Source organism: Cicer arietinum, chromosome 5 (genome assembly GCF_000331145.2).
Source record: "Cicer arietinum cultivar CDC Frontier isolate Library 1 chromosome 5, Cicar.CDCFrontier_v2.0, whole genome shotgun sequence".
Classification (NCBI taxonomy): domain Eukaryota; kingdom Viridiplantae; phylum Streptophyta; class Magnoliopsida; order Fabales; family Fabaceae; genus Cicer; species Cicer arietinum.
Genome location: NC_021164.2, coordinates 39,999,709 through 40,011,317, shown reverse-complemented (window position 1 = coordinate 40,011,317; position 11,609 = coordinate 39,999,709).

The following is an 11,609-nucleotide window of genomic DNA, read 5'->3' as shown; positions in this document are numbered from 1 at the left end:
TTGCAAATTAAACAACGAGATGATGGTATCTTTATATCTCAAGAAAAATACACCAAGGATCTACCTAACAAATACAAAATGAGTTCAGCCAAAAGTATGGGAACTCATATGCATCCATCCTCCATACTCCACAAAGATGATGAAGGAACTCCAATATCTGAAAAAGAGTATAGAGGGATGATTGGATACTTGCTTTTTTTAACAGCTAGTAGACCGGACATAGTCTTTGCAGTTGGTCTTTGTGCAAGATTTCAATCCTCTCCTAAAGAATCTCATCTTACTACAGTAAAAAGAATTTTTAGATATCTTGTGGGCACTATCAATCTGGAAATTTGGTACAAAAAATGTTCAAATCTTGACCTCACAGCTTATTGTGATGCTGATTATGTTGGAGATAAAGTTGAAAGGAAGAGCACAAGCGAAGCTTGCCAACTTCTGGGTAAATCTCTAATAAGTTGGTCATGCAAAAAACAAAGTATTATTGCTCTTTCAACTACAGAGGCTGAATATGTATCAGTTGCTCAATGTTGCTCACAACTAGTATGGATAAAGAATCAACTAGATGATTACTCATTAAGGTACACAAAAATTCTCATCCTCTGTGATAATACAAGTGCCATTAATCTTTCTAAAAATCCCATTCAACATTCAAGATCTAAGCATATTGAAATCAAACATCATTTTATAAGAGATCATGTTCAAAAGGGAGATATAGAATTAATTTTTATTGACACTGAAAATCAATTGGCTGATATTTTTACAAAACCTCTCCAAGAGGATCGGTTTAAATACATCTTAGAAGAACTCTCCATCATAAATTTTCCCAAAGTTATTTAAATATTTTAATTCTATTATTTTTTGTTTTTATTTTTATTTTTATTTTCTGTTTTTATTGTTTTAAATTTTATTTGGGTCAATATATGGCAAATCTAATCCCTCAAATAAAGTCTAAAAATTAGAGGATAGGAAAACCAAAAGAAGACTCTATGTACTTTTAGGTGAAACTTCCTCTTGACAAGTCAGTCAAGGCATGTGCATGCCTCTCTTTTTCCATTGGTCAAATGGATGACACGTTTTGCTTACTTCCCATCCCTCAGTAAATGTGCAGACTGCATTAAATGCAGTTCATCATGACTCCCGCATATCATCATTACTCCTCATCAACGACTCTCATTTTTCCACTTTCTCTGACGCTTTTAATTTTTTTTTATTTTCTCTCTCTTTTTAATTTCTTTCTTTCTCCCTCATTCAATCAGATTTCTTTCTCTCTCACGTTTTCAACTTCCCACTCACGTTTCAAATCTCAACTCTCTCTCTCTCTCTCATTTATTACTTTCTCTCTCCGTTTTTATTTCCCTCTCAATACGTTTCTCTCTCTCAATTAATCAGTTCTCTCTCTCAATTAATCAGTTCTCTCTTTCAATTAATCAGTTTCCTTTCTCTCTCTCTCTCTCTCTCTTCACCACGAACTCCCTTTTAGTATTCTCAAACCATTCCCTTTTGTTTCCTCCTCTCAACAAAAATGGCTCGCATCAAAACTACAACCAAGAGAAAAATCTCATCTTTTGATCCGGAAACAGACTCACAAAACTATTCAAGCTCTAAATCCGCTGGCCAAGGAATAAAACACAAGTCTGTCTCTCCTCCTCGGGCACCTCCTTAACCTCCTTCTCAAAAAACCAAAAAACCATCATCTTCAAAACCCACTGCCTCAACTAGAAGATCTTCAAGAGTTCAGTCTGGGGTTGTCTCTTCAAGCAAAAAGGTTCTTCAGGACTTTAGTGTTCATGTGGTTGATTCGGACGATTCCAAAGGAAATACCTCGGCTCCATCGATCACTAAATCATCTTCCAAACCTTCCACTCCAAAAAGGTTAAAAACTAAATCAACTGAACAGGGTAAACCTACTCCAAAGAAATTTCGTTCATCCAAAACAACTTATGTTCCTCTTTTTGACTCCACAGATTCGGAGACAAATTATATCTCAAAATGGATCAATAAATATGTGGTTCATGGCAAGCACATTGACCTAATAAATTTGAAAAATGGTGGCTTTAACGTTGAAGAAGTGTTTGATAAGTTAGGATGTACCTCATGTTTTAGAGTAAATGAACCACAATACCCACGGCTGGTAAATGCGTTCTATGCTGCATGCAATGGCTGTAAAGGAAGCCCTGGTTTCAGTTTTGTACTTAAAGGAGTACACTTGGAAGTAAACCCCACTACCTTATGCAAAATCCTTGACCTACAAGATGCTGGAGCTCACTGCTTTGCTGAAACCTGGTATATGCAATATTTGATCACTTGAACTTCCGTTCTTCAAAACATCCTGATAAATCCTCGTAAGCCTCTTGTAGCTTCAAACCTTCCTCCTATGTGTCGAATTTTTCACAACATTTGTGTTCACTCGATAGTGCCTCGAGCTGGGAGCTTTGAAAAGGTTACCGAACTTGATATTCTGATTATTCATCATCTGCTGACTGAAACACCCATTCATTTGGGCAATATCATATTTAGCTACATGTTGAATGCTGCCATTGTGGGTCGATCAGCTCCCTATGGGATGATCTTGACCAAAGTCTTTAAGTTCTTTAAGGTACCTCTTGATTTGAAGAAAGTATTTAGTGCAATAACTTCTTTTCTATGAAAAATATCAAACAAATGCGCATTGATCTGCCTAAACAAACCCCCACCTCAAGGAAGAAGAAATCTGCCTCAAAGAAACAGAAGTCTGCCTCTCCACTATCTCATTCTCGCACCCCTACTTCCTCATTTAACTCCACTGGCTCAACACTTCCTCAATCTCCACAAGTCAGTAACAATCCCTCAACTCATACTGCCGCTCCTTCAGTTAAGGATGCAGTTGAAGAAAATCCTCCACAACGTGCGGAGGATGGTGAAAACTTATTCTTTGATCTGAACGTATCATATGATCACCATTCTTCAAAAAGCCCTCATAGGAACATGCATGCGGAAGAATCCACATTACCATCTCAAGTAAGTCTAAACTCTTCTCCTATTTCTCCAAATATTGCTCCATCTAATTCTGATCCAAATTTACAAGAAAAATCCAAATCTCCTTTGGCTCCACATTTTGATAATTCCTCCAAGGATAAGGCTAAAAGTTCACACACCCAAAGTGCACGTGATGATTCAACGACCAACATAAAATCGGCAGGAACTGAGAACAACAAGTATTTAAAGCTACTAAAAAACATTAGGTTTCTCACTTTCAAAAAACCATTGCTCAGTTTGGACTCATTCTGGAATGGGTTACCAAGCACTTGGGTTCATCTGCTGCTGCCAATGACCAACCTCCTGTGCTACCGGCCCGGTTCTCCTTTGTCCCAAAATCTACATCTTCATCATCTGAAGATTCACCTTCCGCTGAATGACTTTGTTTTAATTTTTTTTTATACTTTTTGATGTTGACTTAATTCAGGGGGAGTCAGATTATGGATTATATTTTGTCTTATGTTGGTTCACTCTTTGATATTATGTTTAAACTCATATTATATTTGTTGATGTTATGGTTGAACTCATGAACCTATGGTATTTTGTTTAAATTGTTGGGTGTTAATGAATGTTCTATTTACCTCAATATTGCATAATTTCAAAAAATTGCTTTTACTTGAATGTTAACAGGGAAATTTTTCGAAATTATCACTTGTATGATTGATGGGGAGTTTAATTATTTCATTCTCACATATAACAAAAATCATAATCTAAAAAATTTTGTCATCATAAAAAAGGGGAAGATTGTTGAGACAAAATCTCTCTCAAATGGTTTTAATGACAACAAAATTAATTAAAAGATTATGATTGAGGTTAATAACTAAATTGTGCTTTTGAGTGTATTCATATAAGAAAACAGGTTATTATTCATTCAGGCAAAAAAGAAAAAAATTATGAGTTAAATGCTAAGTATGGAAAATGTCGAGGATGGCCTCACGAGCTGGTGAAACTGCAGTTCTGCATCCTCGCTGATTTGAATTACTTTTATTCATTAAACAAAGGAAGAATAATATTAAAGAATGAATTATTTGATTCATTCAACAAAGGCAAAATACTATTAAATAATGAATAAAGAAAAGCTTTTGAAGAAAAGGAGCAAGAAAGGCAAAAGAAAGGTACGAGGAAGGATTACACTAGCATGTGCCTATAGTCAACATCTTGAAAAGCATCCCAACACTTTATGAAAGCAACCCATCATATCATAAGCAAATGCTACATGTAGACCAAAAAAGATCATTCTTGTGTGATTTAAAAATATTATAAAGTCAATCTTCAAAAAGGCAACAACATACAAGTCCAAAATAAATTGCTCACATGTATTAAGGCAAGGAAAGAGAAAAGGACTTCACACGTGCAGCCTTTACAAAGTCTTGAAGAAAGGAATGAAAAAGATATCACATGTACTTACAAGCATTAAATGAAGGAAAGAGAAAAAGTTCACATGTGAAGCTTTATCAAGTCATTGAAGAAAGGAGAACGAAAATGACTTCACATAAACTTCAAACATTAAAGAAAGGAAAGAGAAAAGGACAGCACGTGCCCCAAGTACCCAGAAAATCTGCTACCTCGTACTTGAACATGGAATGCATCTATCCAATGAGCTGAATGGCATTTTCGTAATTATAAAGAAAAACTTTGGCATTTCTAAAATGGATTTTCCAACGGTCATAAAAAGCTTGGCATATAAAATGAACATCACAAGACCTCTATAAATTGCAGCAAGCAGATCTTCATCAAACAGACAACACATTGCATTAAAAAGATCAAAGATCTTAAAGCTTTTAAGAAGCAACATCCATTATATCTTCATACTTTCTACAATCCTACATTAGATCTTTGTTAATCTTTTGAGAAAATATTTAGAATCAATCACTCTCTTATCACATTGTAATTTTCACGTGAGATACACTTGGAAATATTTGAAATCTGATTGTAAGCTTGGTGAAGCTTAAGAATACACAAGTTGTAATCATCCTCTATCTGAGGTTGATCTGTTTGAACATTAGTGAAATCTCACAAGGGTGTGAGGACTGGACGTAGCCATCTTTGGGTGAACCAGTATAAAAACAGTGTGTGTCAATCTTATATTTCCCTTTCACTCTTTACCTCAGTTCAAATATAAAGGTTTTGAAAAACTCATCATCGGGCTTGCTATCCTCTACAAGAGGATAGTGTTCAAAACGTTTGAAAATCATTTTCAAACCGCAAAATCCCTATTCAACCCTCCTTCTAGTGATATTTAGCTACATCAAGTTGTTTGTCTATTTGGTTATATAAATTTATATACTCAATTATTAATATTATTCAATTTATTTCTCACTATTTCACTTTAATTAATTAGTGTAATTATCTTTTTAACTAACATAACAAATTATATCTCGAATATATATTAAGTCGCACTTAATGTAGACCATTGTTATTGATTTTATTGTTTGATCTTAAATCAATAATAAAGATTGTTAGGTAATAATTCAATGAATGTATAATGTGAGCTAGTTGATCTAAAATTCGATTGTAAGACATCCATTTCTAATACTTGTAAACACTACGCTAAAAATGACATTTTATAGTGTGTCCTTTATAGCGCTTATTAAATACAAGTGATGTTGTATAATATTTTAAAATTAACGGAGGATACAACAACACTTTTTTGACAAGCGTTGTGGAAAAATCGATGTTGTAGGGTCATATAGGGTCACGTAGCGCTTGCACATAATGTTTACAAGGCTTTTACAACACTTTTTCAATAGCGTTGTAAATTGAAGCGCCCTCACATAATGTTTTACAGCGCTTTTGGAGCACTTTAAACACAAGCGTTGTAAAATATAGCGCTCTCACCTTATGTTACATAGCTTTTAAAGCGTTTTTTGTACAAGCGTTGTAAAAGACTTGCGTTTTCACATAATTAAATGACCTATTAGAGTGCTTATTATACAAGCACTGTAAAATCATTCAAAATTTGAATGCAGCCAAAAAGTAAATTAGTACTGAATCAAAACATTAGTTTTCTTCTCTCCCCTCTACCCAGAACACGTTAAACCCCTTCTCATCTTTCACCCAAAACCAGTTTGTCAAAACACTAAATCCCTAAACTCTCAATCTCAAGCACCAATCCGTTGCTTTCTCCTTCTCTTCGTCGATCAATCTCGAACCCCAACTTGTTGCCTTCTCGCCTTCGTTCAATCTCGAACCCTAATATATCACTTTCTCACCTTTGCACTTTTTCCTTCATCCCCTTCACCTCGACGAACATTCTGACTCGTGACCACCATTATCGCACCACATCCACGACGACAACGTGACTTGACCATGTGACCACCTTTCTCGCATCACCGGTAAATTTAGATTTCTATTTTTTTTTATGTTAGTTTAAACTTCATATAAAATATATATTTGAAATATTGGCTTAGTTATATGTATTTTCTGTGTTATTTTGAATTTTTGCGTATTTGATTTAGAGTTAGAGTTCATTTTAGGGATTAATTTTGAAATTTAGCGAGTTTGATTGAGAGTTAGGGTTTATTCTAGAATTTGTTGAAACATAATACAATTCTTTGTTGAAACAAAATTTAGTCCACATCATCCACCACAAGCATCATTTGTTGAAATAGAATTCAATTCTTTGTTATTCTTGGTAACACTTGTTCTTGGACTGTTATAGCTATTATTCTTGGTAATATCATCTAAATTTTTTTGGTTCTGTTGTAATTGAATTGAGGTTCTTGAGATGCTTTTTCTTGTTGGACCTTTTTAGTCATGATTTCGTGACCCTTTTGATTCGTTTTGATGTGTTTTGTTAGTATTCTTCATGGGTAGTAAATAAACTGATGAATTTCTTAGCTTGTTGTTTTTAAGTTTGAAGATTTTTCCCATGAAATTGCAACCTAATTGAACTTTTTCAACTTTGTTCTTGTTGGTTTTTCCTTCCCATGAAATTGCAGCCTAATTCTGACTCGCGACCACCATTATCGCACCACATCCACGACGACAGTGTGACCTGACCGTGTGACCACCTTTCTCGCATCACCGGTAAATTTAGATTTCCATTTTTCTTATGTTAGTTTAAACTTCATATTAAATATATATTTGAAATATCTGCTTAGTTACATGTATTTTCTTTGTTATTTTGAATTTTCGTGTGTTTGATTTAGAGTTAGGGTTCATTTTAAGGATTAATTTTGAATTTTAGCGAGTTTGATTGAGAGTTAGAGTTTATTCTAGAATTTGTTGAAACAAAATCGTGCTAAGTCAAATTAATAGACAAAATCGTGCTAAGTTCGAAGATGTTCATTGTATGGGTACAAAAAGTCTCCCAAAATTTATTGATGAAAATGTTTGTTTCGATTTGTACTTTTCATGGGCTGAATTGTAATAAAAAAATAAAATACATTTAACTTGTTTGTTTGAGTTTAGATAATAAAAAAAAAAGAGCAAAGGAGTGGTACCTAGACATGAAGAGATTTATGTTGAAACTCGTACTCGTAAAGATGGATCAATTGTCAATGAAATGGCTGCAAGAGTGATTGTAAGTTTTGAGCTTTAATTGATTCTATATAGTGGAATGACTCAATGATAGTGTTTTATAATATTAGAAGGACTCAATATTATTGTTTTATAATTTGCTACTCAAGTGCTGAATTTTGTAATCTGCTAGTTGTTATAATATTGGAAGAACTCAATGATAGTGTTTTATAATTTGCTACTCAAGTGCTGAATTTTGTAATCTACTAGTTGTTATAATATTGAAAGGACTCAATGATAGTGTTTTATAATTTGTTACTCAAGTGCTGAATTTTGTAATCTGTTAGTTGTTATAATATTGGAAGAACTATATGTTGTTGTTTTGCTAATCTATGATATTGTTTTCTTGATATACTTATTTTACAACGCTTTTTAATAAAAATAGAATATGAATGCACCAATTAAAGCGTTTTTTTGAAAAAGCGTTGTAAAACTAGTACAACAAGCAGTCGTTTTTAGAAGTGATTTACATCGTTTTTTTTACTTTAAAGAGCGATGTTGTATCTTTTTAAAGCGCTAGATACTACGGCGCTTAATTTTTTTGAAAAAACGCTGTAAATTGTTTAAAAAAAGCGCTGTAAAATACAATTTTTCGCGTAGTGAAATAAAATAAATTTTCATTGCATCCGATAGTACTTTAAAAGATTAATTTTTACCGATATCATCGTTAATGGAAACTACCACAATCATTTTAGAATTTTCAACCATATTTTCAAAATTTCTCAATGTATAAGATTGTTTGATATGAAAGTGAATCGTTTAAATCACGAAATTATAGTCATCTTGATTCTAACAATTAACGGTGATACCATATCTTAAGAAGAGTGAATGAAAAATGATCGAACAGCATGTTATTTGAAGCAGTAGAACACGTTTACAGAAAAGTAAAAGGAAAATATGAGCGATGGATGCAGCCATTTAATTTGTAAGTGGGACCATTCATAAAGACACAACACAAAGTAGAGACAAAAGAAAAGGGAGAGGCAGAGGCCACATATATTATGATGAGATACTATCATATGAGTATCATATTGGCACAACTATGATTTTTTATTTTTTTATTTTGATTTGAAAAAGGCACGGCTATGATTGATATGATTAATTTGTTGGCAAATGTTAATCAAGGACATCCAGCGCATTGGTTAAAGTTTTTTTTTTTTACATTTCTTAATTTTTTGATATTGATGAACATACTCATATTTGTTTTTAATCCAATTTCTCTAAAATGATGAATTCAAGTTATATAGTAAAGTATCCAAAATAAAATTGTAAAGAATAAAATAGTTATATGAGAATCCATGAACAAAACACCGAGCCTGTATTTAGGCAGACTAGTAGTAACAACATCCTATTCATACTACATGGAATTTTAGAATTTATTTCGTAAGGTAAAAATTACTAAAAACGGCAAATCTCAACATCAATACAAAATATACTAATTAATGATGATTAAATTTTTGGACACAAACGGTTGATAAATGTATTAAAATCAAATTAATAGAAAGTATCATTAATCATATTTTACTTACCTTTGATTGAACTAGAGTATCAAAATCATTTTTTTTTTCTAGAGAGTTAAGATGGATATCTATTTTTAATCATTGATATTTTTTGTAAACACTTAAGATATTTAACTTTCTTAAAACAAAAATGTCATTTTTCAAAGAATTTGTATCCAATGCACCTTGTGTTTATTTTTTGTGAAAGCCCAAAAAAATAATAAATACTCAATTAATTCATATATGATGAGTGAAGTCAAAAAAATGTGAAAATTGGATAATGTACCAAACTAGCAAAACCAGCAACGAGTTGAAAACATGAAATTGTTGATTAGATTGACAAATGATTAGAGGTGGTTCAAAACCACAAACTTACATCTACTCCACTAACAATGCATAGATGTTGGGACCAGAGCAAACTGAATTTAACTCCTCTAAATTGAAAAGTTGATAAAATGAATGAATTAGTAGTTTAATATTATAAGTCATGCATATACACATAATATCAACCATTTATTTGATTAATTGTTGATGTTACTTACTTTATTTTCTAAAATGAATTGTTCACTTTAGATGAGTCAATTAATATTTCATGCAAATAAAAATTGACGTTGTGGATGAAGAAGAAATGCACTTTGTACTAAAATTAGTGATCTAGCTATGGGCATTAAGAAGGTCAAAAGAAGTAGGGTTTCATAACGACATCATTTTAGGTTGTCATACCTAAAACTATATTCATACCTAAAAGAAGTAGGGACCATACTATTTAGGACTATATGAAAATATATTTTTTCCTTGTGGAGACCAAGGTGAACGTCTCTCAAGAGTAGTGTGAGGATGAGAACAAGGATCATACTATTTTCTACATAAACTTCGTCTCCAAGAAATTTATATATGTGTATACATAAATATATCATGTCATATTTATTTATCTTTTCACGCAATATGTGTATAAATTTATTTCATATGTCGAATTTTCATTGTTATAATACTTAAAATGATGTCTTAATATTACATTTTGTTTTATGGTTGAATATCAAAGTTTTTTACTCTCAATTTGGTTGAAAATAATAAAATTTTGATTATTTTTATATGTTGATGAATTCTTGCAGAGATCACAGGGATCCACGGGACGAGGTTAAAAAATTCTTGAAGAAGGGAATGAAGATAGATGAGAGCATTTTTAAATTACAGAACCAAATAGTAGAATGCATTATAAGGAAAAATCATCAACTTATCTTTTATTTAATAAAAATATTTCTATACTATTCATTTATAACTTTTTATATTTTCAATGACCAATTTATTAGCCATTGAGTGTAATTTAGACCGTAGATTTAATTTTTATTATTGGAATTACATTGATTAAATATTATCAACAATATTTTTTAATATACATAATTTTATTATTTTTGTTTATATTTTATTACAAAAGTAGTAGGTAATGAGTCAGTCACGTGAATCAAAATTCAACAAATAAATGTATATTAATAAAAAAAATAATTATTATATTTTCTTAATAATATAAAATGACAAATAATATAAAATAAATAAATATTTTAAATATAATGAGCTAGGGAAATTAACTATCTTAGTGAGCCGCATGAGTGTAATGGTATTTTTCAAAACTTGCCACCATATGAATCATGATTGTTTTAAATCACATACGGGGTAGTCTTAGAGTCTATTTGGCAAAACACTCAAGAAAACTTATAGTTTATAGCTTATAACTTATAAACTATAAAATCTATTTTTTATATTCATTTATAAGTTTATATATTCATTATTATTAGATACAAGTAAATCATTGTTATTATTAATATTAGAAAGTGAATTGTTAATTTTGATATTCGAAATTACTTAAGGGTCAATGATTTGGTCCTTTAAATTTATAAAATTTAAAATTTGTGTAGGAAATTATAAACCATGAACTAAACTGTCGTAAAAAAAATTTCCAATTAATTTAGTCTCTCATTATGTAATATATAGTCAAATATTCTTAATTCACATTGCTTAAGACATGTTCATATATCAATTTGATTGAAATAAGAAAAATAGTTATTCATGATTTTTAATTTCAATCACTAAATTATTTTATAAATTTAAATGACTAAATTACACACCTTTTAATAATTTCAAAAATAAAAATAACGATTCATTCAATACACTATATTGAGTTTATCAAATAGTTTTGGCGGCAAACATAATTAGCCCATCTTTATAGGTTGATTTTTCTGTTTTATTTTCGGTTAGATAGAGCTCTTCCTTTTTATTTTTATTGTATTTATATGGGCTTTTTTATGAACTATTATATATGGGCCTTTTATGAACTATAGTATTTATGGGCTTGTATACCACAGACTTATGAAAGCTTTATCCTATGACTGTTAGCTTTTGTACCCCTCATTTAAACTTGTACCCTCCAATTTGTTAAAAATTCAGTTTTATCTTTAATAAATTCATTCACGTGAGCGGTAAAAAAAAAATTACTCCAAAATTTAACCCCTCGTTGAAATTTCCGCTAAGTAATTTTTTACAACTAAATTTCCAGTAGTTATATTTATTATCGGAAAT